The sequence below is a fragment of the Acipenser ruthenus genome, chromosome 3 (genome assembly GCF_902713425.1).
Source record: "Acipenser ruthenus chromosome 3, fAciRut3.2 maternal haplotype, whole genome shotgun sequence".
Taxonomy (NCBI): domain Eukaryota; kingdom Metazoa; phylum Chordata; class Actinopteri; order Acipenseriformes; family Acipenseridae; genus Acipenser; species Acipenser ruthenus.
Window position 1 is genome coordinate 81,208,710 of NC_081191.1, and position 18,332 is coordinate 81,227,041.

The 18,332-nt window shown below is 36.9% G+C and overlaps 1 protein-coding gene across 6 annotated transcripts in view; it reads right to left on the reverse strand.

Moving 5' to 3' along the window:
* Positions 1 to 18,332, reverse strand: part of LOC117435599 (uncharacterized protein C8orf34 homolog) — a 145,026-nt gene that overhangs the window by 114,436 nt on the left and 12,258 nt on the right. Inside the window, exon 1 of one of the 6 annotated variants that reach the window (XM_059017291.1) lies at positions 18,008 to 18,065. The exons of the other annotated variants lie outside the window; for them this stretch is intronic. The gene's annotated coding sequence lies outside the window, so the exon portion shown is untranslated. Of the gene's footprint in view, positions 1 to 18,007; positions 18,066 to 18,332 lie in introns of those variants that run through there. 6 annotated transcript variants of the gene reach the window in all.

Genomic DNA, 18,332 nt, shown 5'->3' on the forward strand with positions numbered 1-18,332 from the left:
TTGTATTTTCCCGCTGTAGCAGCTCAGCTTGCTCAAGGAATTATGGGGCATGTAGTCTTTACTCACGGCTGCCGTTATACACAGTGATGCCGTTTATAGTTATTTTAACATAATAAAAGCCATTCTCTGTTTATCTCAGTGACAAATAATACAGCTATCACTGTACTAATATAGAAATCCCCACTGTTTCTATACAGGTTAATACTGGATATCTGTCTGTCACAATTATATATATATATATATATATATATATATATATATATATATATATATATATATTTATATATACACAGACATGCTCAAATTTGTAGGTACCCCTCCACAAAAAACGAAGAATGCACAATTTTCTCTGAAATAACTTGAAATTGACAAAAGTAATTGGCATCCACCATTGTTTATTCCATATTTAATAGAAATCAGACTTTGCTTTTGATTTTTTATTCAACATAATATTGTAAATAAGAAAACAAATGAAAATGGCATGGACAAAACTGATGGGACCGCTAACCTAATATTTTGTTGCACAACCTTTAGAGGCAATCACTGCAATCAAACGTTTTCTGTAGCTCTCAGTGAGACTTCTGCACCTGTTAACAGGTAGTTTGGCCCACTCTTCCTGAGCAAACTGCTCCAGCTGTCTCAGGTTTGATGGGTGCCTTCTCCAGACTGCAAGTTTCAGCTCTTTCCATAGATGTTCGATAGGATTCAGATCAGGACTCATAGAAGGCCACTTCAGAATAGTCCAATGTTTTGTTCTATTCCATTCTTGGGTGCTTTTAGCTGTGTGTTTTGGATCATTATCCTGTTGGAGGACCCATGACCTGCGACTGAGACAGAGCTTTTTGACACTGGGCAGTACGTTTCGCTCCAGAATGCCTTGATAGTCTTGAGATTTCATTGTGCTCTGCACAGATTCAATGCACCCTGTGCCAGGCGCAGCAAAGCAGCCCCAAAACATAACCGAGCCTCCTCCATGTTTCACTGTAGGTATGGTGTTCTTTTCTTTGAAAGCTTCATTTTTTCGGCAGTGAACATAGAGCTGATGTGACTTGCCAAAAAGCTCCAGTTTTGACTCATCTGTCCAAAGGACATTCTCCCAGAAGGATTGTGGCTTGTCAATATGCATTTTAGCAAATTCCAGTCTGGCTTTTTTATGTTTTTCTGTCAAAAGTGGAGTCCTCCTGGGTCTTCTTCCATGGAGCCCACTTTCACTCAAAAAGCGACGGATGGTGCGATCAGAAACTGACGTACCTTCACCTTGGAGTTCAATCTGGGGTCGATTTTCCTCTTGCGGCCGCGCCCAGGGAGGTTGGCTACAGTTCCATGGACCTCAAACTTCTTAATAATATTTGCAACTGTTGTCACAGGAACATCAAGCTGCTTGGAGATGGTCTTGTAGCCTTGACCTTTACCATGCTTGTCTATTATTTTCTTTCTGATCTCCTCAGACAACTCTCTCCTTTGCTTTCTCTGGTCCATGTTCAGTGTGGTGCACACAATGATACCAAACAGCACAGTGACTACTTTTCTCCATTTAAATAGGCTGAATGACTGATTACAAGATTGGAGACATGTGTGATACTAATTAAAGAAACTAATTAGTTTGAAATATCACTATAATCCAATAATTTATTATCTTTTCTAAGGGGTACCAACAAATGTGTCCAGGCCATTTTAGAATATCTTTGTAGAATAAGCAATAATTCATCTCTTTTCACAGCTCCTTTGCTTTATTCTATGACATACCAAAGGCATGCAAGTATACATGATAAAATAGCTTTTAATTTCATCACTTTTCAGGAGGAATAAAGCATTATTTCAATGAGCTGTAAGGGTACCAACAAATTTGAGCTGTATATTTGTATATATATATATATATATATATATATATATATATATATATATATATATATAAAATATATAAATGACAGTGCTCCCTCGCTATAGCGCGGGTCTCAGTGGACACACAATATGAGCGTTATAAACGGGGGAGGTGACGGAGGGCGCCGCGGGACACATAACACACACCTGACTACAATACAAAATAAAATTACCCCCTCTCTATAATGCACATACAGTGAAGCAAACATGTAACTTTCCTTGAATTAACCAGGCATAAATATCAACGCTATCAAAAAAGGTAACATTCCGACTCGTGGATCATTTTAAATTAGCAGTTTTTTAAACTATAAATGGGTCGGGCGAGGGGAAGAGGGAATGGGCTCGCCCCAGGTTCGGCTGCCTGAGCGGGGCTGAAGTGAAGCATTAGGAAAGATAACCACATAATAGGCCTAATATTTATTTAGTTATAAAACAAGTGCTGAATAAGATGTCTGTGTTATAAAGTGCCAGTGCAGCTTTTCTTCAGTTCAGATACTGTATCAAAAGGGAGAGACAGAAACGGAAGTTAGACTGAGAAGTTGTTTATAGTTTGAACACCGGTACTGTATTTACTGTAGAAATAATGCATGAATCACTAGTATAGTAGTACAGGGAATTGGGGGACATGCTGTAGGAGCGTTATATCCGAGGCACGTTATAACCGAGAGCCTTATAGCAAGGGAGCACTGTGTGTGTGTGTGTGTGTGTATATATATGAACGTTCGTGGAGTAACTTCTATGACAGGGCAATTCTGATCTAGAGGAAAAAATATAAAAATGCCATATCTGAGCAAAATAACTCAGAACCACAGAATGAAAACACCACAACAACAAAAAAGTAAAGGGTTAAAAATAAACGTGCTTTCGATGCAACTTTCCCTTTAAAATATGTTTAGATTTTTAAATATACAAGACAGCAATTGATTGCTTTCACTGGTAAACTGTTGCAATTAAATAAAAACAAATTGGAAAAGCTTAGATGACTTTGAATGATAGTATGTGGGCTAGCCTGGTAAATCTTCAGTGATGTTAAATTGAGTTAACAAAAAAGAGAATCAGTCATTGCTAATGTAGTTTCCCTTGTAAAAGTTACATAATCAAATAAGATTCAATTTCACTGTACAGTAATTGGAAGTTTAGATGATGATGGCTGAGGTGAGCTGGGGAAGGTTATCTTTGTAAATAGCATACTGTGTATTTAACATTCAAAGTACTGTATAATGCAACCTAATTAAATTAAAATCCACTCTAGAATTCAGCATTTGATGATTGTTTAGGCACACGAGGAAGTCTTTACACAGATACTAATAAATCCAAGTGCCATCGTGTGGAGTGCAGTTTATGCAATACATCTATCATTTCGGGTCACTACCTCAACTTTTTAACAACATGACAATAACAGATGGCAATATGGAGTTCTCACACAGCACTGGGAAGGCAATTGTCATATTTCAGTAGGATATAGTCCTTGCTGTCACTGCTTTAAGAATCACCTATTGTGAATCTAAAATTACAATGGTACAGTATAAAACTATTTAAGAGACAAGCGAAGTTATGAAATGACACAGTATAACTGAATAATAGAGGCAATTATTTATGTGTTTGTTTGTTTATTGTTTTGCTAAAACAAATTCACTTATTTTTGTTATATTTTTGCATGAAACATCTTAAACCTGACAACTGCCGAACAACCCCCCAAAAATGTTTAAAAAATACATTAATAAAAAATGCTGGTGTAATTAGAAGCCTTTTAAACTCCATTCTTTATTACTTCTATTGTAAACAGGCACACTGATAGGCTAAAAACAGACGCAATATCCTGAAACTTGAACATGGTGATGGAAAATCTTTATTGCATCATTTAGATCCCAAGAATCCTGTAAGCAAGGAAACAGCACAACACTGTTACATCGTGTCCTTTCTATTCACAACACATTTACGTTGACCAAAAGCTTCTGAACAATGACTGCAGCAATGATGACTGTATTACAATATACAAAGGGAGAATATACAATACAAAAAAGACTGTCCCAGCAGCTACACCATAACACCTTTCCACATAGTCACATCTGTCATTTTTTAAGTATGCAATAGTTTGGTGGTATACAAACCCTGCCCTGCAATCTCAATTATGTTAATGGCCCTGAGAAGATGAAACACTGATACCTTACTATTCCACAAACAACTAAAGGGGGTACTTACTGATGTCTTGTGTCTACTTAAAAACGTGTATTGAATTGCCATTGTTAAACAGTTCCTGAACGACTCAATGCAACCATATACTGTACAGTATATTCTCCAGCCCGAACATCAACTGAACTCTTGGCTCCCAGACCCCGATTAGCACTTGCTACAAAACGTTACGTTGCTGGCAAATAAAACACAAACTATAGGTTAAATGTATTCACTGTGCAGCAGGATTGAGACTAAAGTATGCAAATAAAACGTGTGTACTGTTTAGAATGCCCAGCAGGGGGCTATGAACTCCTCAAAAAGTTTATTCAATAGAGGCACATTTAAATATCCCTGTAAGGACAAAAATAAGTACTTTAAGCTAAATGATATTTAAATCTCAAATAATCAAATACAACTGAGCGAAAAGATGCTGCATAAATAAAAAGTAATTACTAGGTAAGTGCATTGTATTGCATTTCAATAAATTACTCTGCATTGTGCATTACCAAAAAGTATCCAAAACCTATTAACAAGTCTTACTATATCCCTAGTTTTTAAAATGTTATCTTTTCACCGAGCGAACACAGATTATGTACAGAGTGGGTTGTTCAGGTTAGGCAGAAAGTATTTGTGCTGCAGAGCACTTGACCCGTTCTACAGAAATGGATGTGATGGCCTGGACAACCTTGTAAAGAGGACAATGGGGTTCTTTCCAGGATAAATATGAACATTTACATCTATTTCTATATTGTAAGACTGAGATGTAAAAAAAATGGTCCTATACCTCAACTTCTGTGTGTCTGTCTTGGGTGGATGTCCTGACACAGCACCACCTAAGTAAAGTTACTTTGATATTTTTTTAACCACTGACTTCAAGTGGTTTCTTTCATGTACATTTAGAAGCTCTACGCTTCAGGTACATTAGCGCAGCCTTCCATGTTGTTTGAAGTGCTGCCATGGCAGAAGATCAGCTACTCGGTGTCAGGGTTGCTTAGCGGACAGAATAGCTGGCGTCTTCTGCAAGAATACAGGTGGGTCACAGAATAAAAGAGACGCCATTCCCTGTGTGAAATCTTTTGTGACAATAAAATAATGCAGGCATTACATACAATCCAACTAAAGTGAAAAGGTCCTTTAGTTGATCAGCCACATATTAAAACTCTTTTGATCTATTGACGCTGCAGAAGCAGATAGGCAGCTATTCTCTGCTATCTATCAGCTCAGTATGCTCATAATTTATCATCGGCTGATAGAGATGCTCTGATGCTCCTAAAAGCCCACTGTGTTGTGATAAATAATTTCCTTGTTGTCAGTGTGCGCTGGGCTCTTGGGTCCAAGTCAGTTATGCAAGCTTCCAAGACAGCAGACATGTCCTGCTGCACACACAGCAATCCAGAAGAATAACACAATAAATCGCTTCAGAAATCGATTGATCAAGAAAAAGGAGTGTGCACGTTTTTTTTTTTTTCATTTTAAACACCTCTCATCTCAGATTGGCTATACTGTGCATTCTTCTTGAAGTTATTTCAAAGTCCTGAACAATCAGCGATAGGAAGGTTCTTGAAAAATGGTTAAAATAAGCCTTTTCTGTTAAATCAATAAAGTAAATGAATCAAAACTGCCCAGGAATGTTTTAATTTGTGTTTTGCTTTCCATCAAGAACAAAGCTTAATTTACTAATTACAAACACAATCTTATGAAAATGTCAAGGGGCAATCTTACGAAAATTTCAAGGGCAAATTTGATGCAGCTCAAGGTATATAGCATATAAATAAAAATAAATAATATTATCCATCTTAATTTAAATTTGCATCGATTACTAGGCAGAGTAGTTCTGAGCAGGTAAAGAAGCCTATTTTAGGTAAGATACCCGGTAATACTATTTAAGACACCTTGTTTTATTTCTTTGTTTGCATTCATAGTTAGCACTGAAAAACCAACTTGGTGCTCTCTTTTTCTCCTTCTAAGGTTTTTGTTTTTTATCCATACATCAACAAATAACATTATCCATCAAAACATGTTAGGACCATAAAAATAGGTGAAGGGTCTACAACTTTATAATTAAAACTTCAGCACCTGCAACTTGTCATAAAGAAGTGGTTTGGAGCAACCAATGATATAAAATTGGGACTCATCGTCTTTTCTGTTAACTCCTTAGAATTCTAGAGCTGAGGCTCAATTTGGTTATTGCAGTAATGAGATATGTATGCAAGTTAAAAAAACAAACAAAAAAAAAACAAGTCAAAGGTTACAAGGAAAAGTGCTTTTCTTTGTTCTGAGTTTTGTCTAGCCAGTCAGAGAAATGAAGAACAGCAAATAACAACTGGAACTGCCAGCTGCTAGTAACATCCACAAACACCCTAAATGATTCAATAAACCGATTCAAGAAAACTCTATTGTTTAAAGGATTTAAAAAGGAGCTCCATTAATTGTGGTCACTATTGAAGAAAATGAAAGAATTAATAGAATTAAGAGACTGAATTGGCCAAATGGAATCAGTCAATTTTACTTGAAGACTATTTGCTCTTACTAGACAAAAGCCTGAAAGGACCATGACCCACTGATTTGTCACACACTTTATCAGCCCTGCAGATACTAATTAAATATTTCTCCAATTGAACTAAATAATCAAACAGAATTACAAAAACTGTACTTTGGGAATGTAATACATGTATATTTGCAGAAAGGTTGAATTCATCAAGTTTTTATTTTAAATAGTTACTCATATTTAGTCAGTAATTCATATTATATTTGCTGATTTAAGAATGTTATTTTTTTATAGAAAAAGATTAGACAATTCATATATGCTTACTTTTACATGTAACTAATGTCTCCACTGAAGCAGAGATATTATCTGAATATTATTGCTTGCCGAGATTAATATACTGACTTGTCCTACTCATTTATTTTCTGTTTTTGTACCGCATTATTTGACTTGTTGATAAAATGTATAAAAGAGATAACGGTGTGTGTTCTACTTTCAATTATTGTTTATGCGAGCTCTGTCACCCATCTCCAGTACAAAATCGTCCCAGTCTAGACCGATAAACCCCCCCCACGGATAGCGGTACCCTGGCCACTGTCATCTCCCAACAGCCACAGCAGTACCATCGTTGGGTGAGGGTGGGGGCGAGGGGCTGTGTAACGGCACATACAGACGGAACGCAGTGGTGGTGCCATTATAATGGACTTTCCAAAACCCTTTTTAAAGGCAGGTGACCACGGTTAATTGATAATCAATTAGTAAATTAACACCTGGCCACATGCTGCACATTAAACTTCAAATCAGGCAGACAGGGAAGTCTAACCTCCCAGCACTGCCATATCTAGTACACACTTTGTGTTTACAAAATAAAGCTATTTACAATCAAACAAGAACACATTTAATTTAAAAACCACAACCAAATATACATCGATTTACAATTTGCATCATAATGAAGTATGCAGCATTGTCGAATAGGCTATTTACTTATTTCTTTATTTGTTTTGCATACTGTTGGTGTACATAAATAATTAAACACATTTATTTTCACTCTTTTGTCAACGTTTTAAGCCAAATCGACAGTTGTGCGACTATGAATATAATGCATCTACATTTTAAGGGGTACATGGATATAATTATTGTTCTGTAAAGTACCATATCTGGTTTGACTTATTCTGAGTACTACTAATGTGAGTTTGCATTAAATCTTCACCAAACTTTTATTATAAACTCATAACCTCCTGTAGAAGTTTCAGATCGCATTTGACTATAACGTTTCACTTACTGAGTGCTTATTACAGGATTATGAAGACCCTCTGTATGTGCTTGCACTGTCTGTTTTTACTGATCCTGTGTGTCTGCCAGTAAACCAGTGCCTTAGTGCTGAAATCCCAATCTTGCATATGCAAGGCATGAAAGGCACATAGAACTTGAAGAGATTCTGAGATGATGAATGGGGAAATGTAGAAGATACGTTCCTGAAAAATGATAGATTAAAAATAGGTGCTGGTCTGTTTCTAATAAACGACAATTCCATTTAACTCACCCCAGTCTCTCGTGATTCATTCCATCAGTGGTTTAGTTTCTGTCCAAAGTAATCATGTGGTAACTGTGACTGCATTTAATACAAATGGGCTAATCTCACAGTCTATTAATCACAGAGCCAATTACAAGAAATCTCCAATTAGCTCTGCTAAGAAGCAACTTGGCAGGTTATTAAGTTAACTAATGACCACTCCTCTGTGGTTCTTCACTAAAGCTACAGTGTATTATATATTTTTTTTTTTTACAACTACTGTGGCAAAATGAATAGCTCCAGCAAAAACCTGCTGTGCTGTGTGACCACCCAAATGCAAAATTCCTTCACTCCAAGGGGATGATAAATTGGACCTCTGTTGAAAACAAGGTATTGTTTAAAGTGCTACAATTTAATTTCTACATTCCAAACATAGTGTGGCCACTTTATCAGAAAGAGAAAAACTGTTTCTGAAAAGCCATCATGGGTAACTCTCTGTGGCCTGTTCTGGATGATGCAATTTGATTGACACCTTCACCATGTCACAAGCCACTAGTCACTTTAAACCATATACTTAGACCTATCAGTACCGATCTGTAATTTGGACTTTTGCCTTTTTCGAACGGCCCTTGATTTCCAGTTTCCATTTGCAATTTCAGATCTGGTAACTTATGCTCTGACTTGTGAAGTTATATACCTACTATGAAGTCTTTTTTGATAATAAATCTAACCTTCTGTGACAGGGTACTCCCCGCCCCTGTGCGTATTTATGTTTTGTGTTTGTAGTATTATTATTTAAAGGCACTGTCTTTGTTTGAACGTTGTCTGGTTGTTAATTATTTTACAGCATGGATGGGTTAAAATCCCCCATCCAGCTAAAACTCGAGTCGAATGTGGTTGAGGGATTAACTAGGTAACTAGCCAGTTGATCCCTCGGCCACAATATAAAATCAAGCAGCTTTGGCTGAATGGGGTTAGTGTGTTCAGTGGTAGAACGAGAGTCGGGAGGTGAAGCAAAAGAAACCATAAAGACAACAATTGCTACTTGTGCTAGTTTTAGACTAGCACGATACTTGTTTTGCTCCGGCCACTGTGTTTTGTTCAAACCTTTTATTTTGTTTGTTTATTATTAAACTGTGCATCAGCGCTTCATAAGCGTAGTCCTGTGTGGGAGTCCATTCATTTCCTCGTCTGATGTCACCCTTAAGCCATCCGAGCCGCAGACTCGTATTTCCTTTTCTTTATTAATATACAGCTATGGCCAAATGTTTGCATCACATACATTTGAATAAAACCTGCTGAATAATCTTACATTAACATTTAAGAATTACAACGAAAAACTGACAAACTGAAAAATGTGACATTTTGAAATCTAACATGAAATACTGTACTACTATTACGGCTTCCAATAGACTTTGTGGATATAATTTTTAGTTGCTTTGATTACATGATGTTAAATAAAAAGATCTAAATTATGTTAAAATCGTTCTTTTTGTCTCAATCCTAAAACTCTAGGTGATGCAAAACTTTTGGTCACAGCTGTAGAAGCTACAACTTACTAGTGAAGAATATTGAGGTATTGTACTCAGGAGCGAGTGGTTTTGTAAGGACATCTTCCTAAGGCGAATAAAAACCGTATACCATTTACTTTACATTTTTGCAGTACCTTTAACCATGAAAGATCATTCAGTATGTTGTTTATACCACAAGTATATATTTAAAATAAATAGCAGTACATTTTTCATATGAAATTCAGGGATTATTAATTCAGAGATTATTTTACCTTGTGGATCTATGCCTTGACGCTGATTAATTCTGAACCCTGTTTATGGCCTCTTCGCAGCCTATGGTCTTTTTAGGCAAGTTAGACACAAGCAGATTGATAATCGGCGTTTCTTGACTAAACAAATATTTAGAGATCGAATACACAATGTTTCTATAAATAAGTAAATAAATTGTGTCATAAATCCATGTCCATCCATCCATTTTATGTCACTAAGGGCTTGTGATATCTCCTTCTGCTCATAAATGGCAACATTTGTCTCTACTTTTACTTTATGAAAGTGCAGTTTGTAAGTGACAACCATTCAGTGATGGAGTACATAATGTCATGTGCTTGTTGAAGTGCAATTGATCATAATAAATGTACAGTTTTGTTCAGATATAGACTTGACTTACCTTATTCATATTAGCACCCAGTTTTACTGGCAAAAGGTTAAGCCGCCCTCCCCCCTTCATTCTTTTATATCTTAAAATATTATGTTACAAGTAAAAAAATAAAAAAATAAAAAAAAGTTCTTATACACAATGAAACTAGTGTTTATTTTAAAAAAGTATGTTCATCAGTTCATGGCTGAACTGATGAACTGAAAACTTTCTGTCAAAACTGCTGGATGAGTAGGGTGGAGGAGGCAGGCAAAAAATGACAGCACAGTATTTTTTTTCAATACTGTTCTCAGTTGTTCCCAAATGCACTGAATCAACAGCAGTGCAAAATAAAGCATAAAATATCCATCTACTGTAAAGCTGTGTACACAAAGTGGTCTTAACAAAAGACCTCCACCTGTGGCTTTCGTTACACTTTACATACTTTCCTTTGCCACGTTATAAATAGTGCTGTAAATAAAGAATGCTCTGTTACTATTTTAAGGTCTCTTGTTATCCATCTTCTGTATCTTCATCAGCCCTTACTTAATCTACAGAGACCGACTGTCACAGGTCAGTCTAATAGCCTACAAGATTAAGGTATTATTATGGAAATGAGCTTCAATCTTTCATATTGGTGACAAACTCAATCTGTCTTTTACCATTAAAAAAAACTACACTGAAGGCAGGAGTGTAGCTAGGAATAGATCTTTACTGAGGCAAAAATCTCATTTATGTCTAAAAAAAACCCTGCATATCCTGTTCCTGAAGCCTATTAAGACTATTAATGCAAACTGCAAAGCAATATAAGTCGCTAATTCTTTTTACCCAGTGACCCACCTTGGATGATGTTTGAAATTTCATGACACCTAATGTACCTAGCTGACTTTTACCAAGGCGGCGACCTCAACGCCCCTGGAAGGTCTTAAATGTACACGCTATGATGGTTGATTAATAAATACGTGTTATTCTAGGAATACTGAAAGAAACGTATACAATTCGTAGACTAACATTTGTCAAATTCCTTTTTTATTCCACAGCTGAGTTATCACCCACGATGTGTGAATAAAAATAGCAAAACAATTGGGGTTATTTTGCCACGACACAGACTGTAAAACATGCTAAAAGCAAAGGCGAGGTAATACGTTTCTTGCAAACTCTACATGGTGTTATACAACCATTTAAAGTGACACAATCACTGTATCACTGGCCTAGGTCCATCTAATAGGAAAAATAAATGTTTTTGTTTTACAAGAATTTGCATTCAACAGGAATACTAAAAGTAACCCCACGCAAAACCTGGCAAAAGGCTCTTAACTTCAACACATTAATTATCAAAATAAGTGCTGCTTACCTCAGTGCTACTGAAGCCAATTCACCTCAGCCAAACTACATTATCAGGAGAGCATTTAAATGTTTATGTTAAGTAGTGTCCTCTAAAAGATAATTGTTCTGATAATGTCAGTAAATTACATCAGCTCCAAAGCACAAGCTATCAGAAAAAGAAGAATATATGGTACTACTTTCAAAACCAATTTCAATCAATGCAATTCAATCAAACATTTTACTACAGTGGCAAAACACATTTTTATAATAAATTCCCAGACACCCTGTGTTCCTAGGACGCGTGAGCATATTTCATAATATATCATAACATTTTGTAATATCTTTGTCTATAGGAAAATTTACAATCAAGCAAAATTACTTGTTACAGAGACATCAGTATGCCAAAATTATAACTTTCTTGAGTACAATGTGTCTGAGTGATTACGATTCTCAAATCCACAACCACGCAAAATGCTTTAAAACTGTACGTCGTACATGCAATGAGAAAAAGCAAACGAGTCAAAAATCTCAAGTCAAAAATGAATAAATGTCTTACTTGCAAAAGGAAAATGAAGGAAGAAAACACAAAAGATTCTACAGAAAGTGCAAAGTGACAAAGTTATATCGATACCCATTGCATCCTTTTTATGTTGGCTTTAATTAAAAGTTTAGTTGTTAGTTATTATAGTTTTATCTTGAGTTTTTTTTTTTTTTTTAAATGGTACACAGGTTATGCTGAGACGTGAGGTAAACATGATAAACATTTACAGTGCAGTCTATTTTGGATTATTTAGAATAACTTTGTCGAATAGAAAACGAATATGTGTTTGCCTGTTTTCGAAGAGATAGTGAATTACTGTCTTTTGATTCTGTGCAATTAAGAATTACTGTTTGGTCTCAAACTGTTGTGACGTAAATCTCAAACTGTTGTGACATATCTGAAACTGTTGTGACATAAATTCTATAAATAAACTGGGGGAAAAAATGAATTTGTTAAATCAGACTATTCTGCCTTTTATTGTAACTAATTCAGTAGAGCAAAAATTGTAAAGGGATGAGCTGAAACCTCCAGACAGAAGAGGTGCAGTTTTTTAAAAAGGTTCAAAACCACTGGTCTACACTATTAGGTGGTTAATGTATTATCTTCCAAACTGCTCTGGGTTTAGCCTTATATTAATTCAGCTAATCAACGTTTCAATATTCCTTGCTAGTGTCTTACTTCTACTTCTTAGTCTGCAATTATTCTGTCAATCAGCATCAGACTAAATTATGTGAATTTGTCTCACGAATCATCACACGTTATTATTGTTTTAATCAATTCATGAGCCACGGTGACACAGATTGAAGTGTAATTATTTAACACCTTAAAATTAATTTATTTTTTTTTCAAAAGCTGAAAGGCCCAGAGTTCTGTGAAATTTAAATTAAGTCTATTGGAAAGTCTGTTTAGCATTCAGATGCAATATTATTAGGCAGAAACTGAAGCTTGTCTGAAACTATCCCATAGTAACAAAGAGTCTGAAAACTTACATAAACTCACACTAACTTATAGAAAAGTGGCATTTCCACAAGTGTAAATCTAACAGTATAACAAACATTATACAATTGCTAAAAAAAAACACAATCTACAAATGCTGATAATAAAGAAATGCACAAAAAATAAATAAATCACACAATTACAAGATCAGGGTGCCCTAGACAGACTTCTGGAAGGCAGGATTGTTATTCAGAGAATATCGATTTCTAATCACTTTAAAGGGTGTTCTGAAATAATTGCACAGGTGTAATTCATGGTGTTTCATTCAGTAATAGGACCATTATAGGAGGCTATAGGAATGTGGTTTACATGGAAAAGCTGCCACTAGCATGCCAATATTACCCCTACATATAAAAGGAGAGAGTGGTTTTTGAAATGGAACAGAAAGACTGCCTTAATTGTCCAGGATGATGTGGTTGAGCTAATTATAAACTAAAATGGACTTTATATGATACTCTCTTTATCAGCAACTGTTCCTCCTTCATTTATTTCAGGATATGTTTTAAAGTGATTGGAAAGCAATACAATCAGAAACGTTTCTTTGCAATCACAGGTTTTTTGGCTGTGGGCTCAGACTTAAGACCGGTACTGTATTATTATTATTATTATTATTTATTTCTTAGCAGACGCCCTTATCCAGGGCGACTTACAATTGTTACAAGATATCACATTACACCGTGTAACAAATTTTTTTTTTTTTTTTTTGTTCCTGGGTAGTAAGTGTTATTTCCTAATTGCTTATGCCTCAAAAGTATAGAAAATGGCTATTATTCCCCACAAACTTTGCTTTTGTGACCAGGACAGTGATATTTTGAAATTTACCTATTTTCCAGAACATTACAGATAGATTCAGTGCTGAGTAAACTTGGAGTAACTTCTAGAACTTTCTAGAACTTTCCAGTAATATAAATAGTAGTATAAATACAGGGGCCTTCAGCCCACCAGTTCAGTTTAGTTCCAGCTGCCTAAGTGAATACATATCTGCATTTTTCTGAGATGGCATCAAGGTCATAGGAGACTTCAAAATGGTGGCATTCCTGATGGGTCTCCAAGGTGGTTTTACCAAGTTTCCCTGCTATCTTTGCCTTTGGGACAGCAGGGACACCAAGGCGCACTACCACAGGCGGGACTGGCCACAGCGGACCGAGTTCTCTGTGGGGAGGAACAACGTCAAGTGGGAGCCACTGGTGGACCCCCGGAAGGTGCTGATGCCACCACTGCACATCAAATTGGGCCTTATGAAACAATTTGTCAGAGCTCTTGATAAGGAGTCAGCAGCCTTCAAGTACCTTCAAGACTTCTTCCCTAAGCTGTCTGAGGCAAAGGTCAAAGCCGGTGTCTTCGTCGGACCACAGATAAAGAAGATCCTGGAGTGCAATGAATTCCCCAAGAAGCTCACTAGTAAGGAGAAAGCGGCTTGGAACAGCTTTGTCGCAGTGGTTCGGGGCTTCCTGGGCAATCACAAGGCCGAAAACTATGTGGAGCTGGTTGAGACTCTGGTGAAGAACTACGGCACAATGGGCTGTAGGATGTCCCTCAAAGTCCATATCCTTGATGCTCATCTTGATAAATTCAAGAACATGGGAGCGTACTCGGAGGAGCAAGGCGAGCGCTTCCACCAGGATATACTGGACTTTGAACGCCGCTACCAAGGATAGTATAACGAGAACATGATGGGAGACTACATTTGGGGGCTGATTCGTGAAAGTGATTTACAGTATAATCGTAAATCTCGAAAAACTACTCACTTCTAAATCTTTTGTAGTCATTTTTGTATTACTTTAGTATAAATACATGTTAATTTGGATTCATATGTTGTTTTTTTCTGACTTTATGTGAACGAAAAGACACAAATTCGCCCGTTTTCTCATTGGAAATAGGTAAATTTCAAAATATCACTGTCCTGGTCACAAAAGCAAAGTTTGTGGGGAATAATAGCCATTTTCTATACTTTTGAGGCATAAGCAATTAGGAAATAACACTTACTACCCAGGAACAAAAATTGTGTTACATAGTGTTATTTTTACATACAATTACATTATTTAATGTAATTGTAATTGTATGTGTCCTACTTTCCTATGCCAACAGACATTTAAATAACCTGCACAATCTATGTGGTAATAATTAGATTTTAGTCAAACACACTCGATGCTGCATTTTTGACAGTAACTGTAAGTTAACAATCAGACTCATAATTAAACTCTCAACCTAAGCCAACATATGCTGCTGTAGTTAGATGGCTCACTGAAGGTCATCTTAAGTACAAAACAAGTCGTTGCTTCAAGTTCTACCAGGGAATAAGTGTCTTTCTGTTTTCTCTCTCTGATCACACAGTCCCAAAGAGGTTACTTACCACCAGTGTCAGAGGTCAACCACAGGTGTGTCTGCTCGCTTTCTCTTGGGCACTGCTGTCACTGGAACACTATGCTTGCTCCTTCAACCACTTTCCTCCAAGTCTTACTGAATATTATTCTTGACTTTTTTTTCCATTTATTTCATTGATCATAATGCTTTTAGTACACTACATCAAGATCTTAGATAAAACTAATAAAATGTAGGATATTAATCAAACTGGAGTGTATTATAAAATGGATAACTGATAATGATTTTTATATTTTAGTTTAGTAGAATGTATTTAGTAAGAATTCTCAGGGGAGGCGTATTCACACTCACTGTAGTAGCGACAGTGGCTAATATTGTAATTGTGGTGGGTAATACTAATCTCACATCACAGTCACGTGAAAGCTTAACAAGTAATCAGAGAGCTTGGTTTGTACAAACAATTTTATAACATACTGTATGTATAAACAGAATCCATCAGTGGTTCTCAATCTGTGGTCCGGGACCACTGGTGGTCCGCCGGCTCCCTTCAGGTGGTCCGTGGAAAGGTTACATAATTACAAAAAGGAAGCAGCAACATAGTTTATAGATCCCATAGCAAACCCCAAATTTGAGACCTTAAAAACTAGGGATGCACTGAATCCAGGATTCGGTGAACCGAATCCGAATCCTACATCCACCCAAACACACATCCATTTTAATGCATTCCTCCAATGTGTGCAGCAGTTGTTCTTTAAATAAAAGACACAAATCCAGTATTGAACGTAACTGTTGCATTTAATAACAGGTATTCAGGAACATGTTTGATGAACTCTATCGCAGCTCTCAACTCCCTAAATTACTGGTGGCGCACGCTAAACACGTCACGCAGCTGCTGAATGCAAACATACCCTTGTATGCAACAGCACAGTCACATCACACTTTTCATGGAGTAAAGTTATGCAGTAAACCTGTAAAATACATTAATAGCAAACTGTTGTAGACTTTTGTGCTTTGTTGCTTTTTCTGTTCTAGAGATCATACTGAGATAAAAAAAAAAACTCTGAGCACAGAAATATATACAGTATTTTTTGTAACTTTGGCTATAAATTACATTTTACATTATTGTAATGTGCCAATACAAGTTGAACCATTTGGGAAGTGCAGTGTTTTATTAAAAACTATTTTGTAGCCTATTTGATAGGTGTTACACACATGGTGCATTTAAATCAACGTGGGTTTTATTTCGCAGGGAGATTCAGGTCACTCACGGTAATTTTATTCCTCATACTAGCTCTCAGATCAGTTGACATGGGTTGAAACGTCATAAAATAAAACTATAGATTATGCACGTCCCTTGTTAGTAGCTGCCAGTCTGTTTTTCATTCAACAGTTTCCTTGACAATTTTTGTAGAATTCGTTATTCGGTTCGGTATTCGGACAAATCTTTTGAGATGGATTCGGTATTTTGTCAAGGATTTGGTGCATCCCTATTAAAAATTCAGCTACAGAGGCAGGAAGAAAAAGCATACATGGAAAATATCTCCAAGTTAAAAAGAAGGTCTAAACCCTCCGTCATATATAGTTTTGGAGTGTCTGAAATGTATTCTTTACTGGGGAGTTTTCGTGTATTGCGCTCACGTGCACTCAACACAGCAGCTTGTAACGTAAGGGATACCACATGACAGGGCATGCTTTGTGTTGCATTAACATACAGCTGTGATTGGATTGGAGGCACAGAGACTAACAATTTTGTTATGTTAGCCGCAGTGCTGGTCTCAATCGCTCGGTAAACAGTGTTGACGTAAACCACAATGTTAGCCTTTTTAGTGACCAAGCATTTAAAAATGTCCAAAAATTCCAGGTGGTCCGTGAACAAAAAAGTTTGAGAACCACTGGAATACATAATGGGTCTCAGTGGTGAATCATACTTTACAGATTAAAGATTATGAACAGTCAAATAATCACTAATACAACAGATTGGTCAGGTTTCATCCATTTGGTAGTTGCATATATGCCAACTCAGAAAAACACTGTTGAGCAAGGAGAAAAGATTGCACTTTATATATATGAAGCAAGGGCTTTCAAACCATTCTGTGGAAGCAATAACATTTCAAGTGCTTTTCTGTGTCGTGGCTTGACTGAATTTTGAGGTACTAAATTTAAGTCAATAAAAGATCACTTCTAAAGCAATGAGTTCAGCAGACATGGAGAAACATATCTAAAATTAAATATCTGACTTTCTCCAGAAACATTAATGGATGGTTCACAGAATATGAGAAAGGGCTGTGTGGAGTACGAACATCATGAATTGAAATAGAAGATAAGAGTTTCCCCTTTGGCTCGCGGAAAGCCGCCTTCGCAGAGGTGAGACCGAACTGATCGGTCTCCAAGGCTGGGAAGTAACCAATACTTCCCCCAAGAGGAAATGAAATTGAAATAGGAAATAAGTATGTGTGACTTTAGAAAAGAGGACAGGGTTTCCCCTTGGCTTGTGGAGAGCCATCCTTGCGGAGGTGAGACTGAACCAATCGGTCTCCAAGGCTGGGAAGCAACCATTATTTCCCCCAAGGGGAGATGAAGAGTAGGATAGCCAATGAATCAAAGAGAAGTCTCCCTGGCTTACAAGGGTCTCCTATGCTTAGGGAGGTCTGCGCGGCCGGACTTCCGAGGCTGTGTAGTGAGCTTCACTTCCCTCGCGGGGAGACAGGAATGCTGAAAAAACAAGAAATAAACATGCAAAGAATGGGGACTGCAGAGAGGGAGACTGACACAGAGGAAAGCAGATATTTAGGAAAGACTACAGGGTTACTTCCCCCAAGGGGAACCTAGAGGGGAGTGAATGGGAAAATGATTTGGCCGGGAGTCCCCTCTGACTCGCAGGGAACCATCCTGGCAGAGGACAAGGCCAGCGTGGCTGGGCCTCTATGGTTGGGAAGTGAGCTTCACTT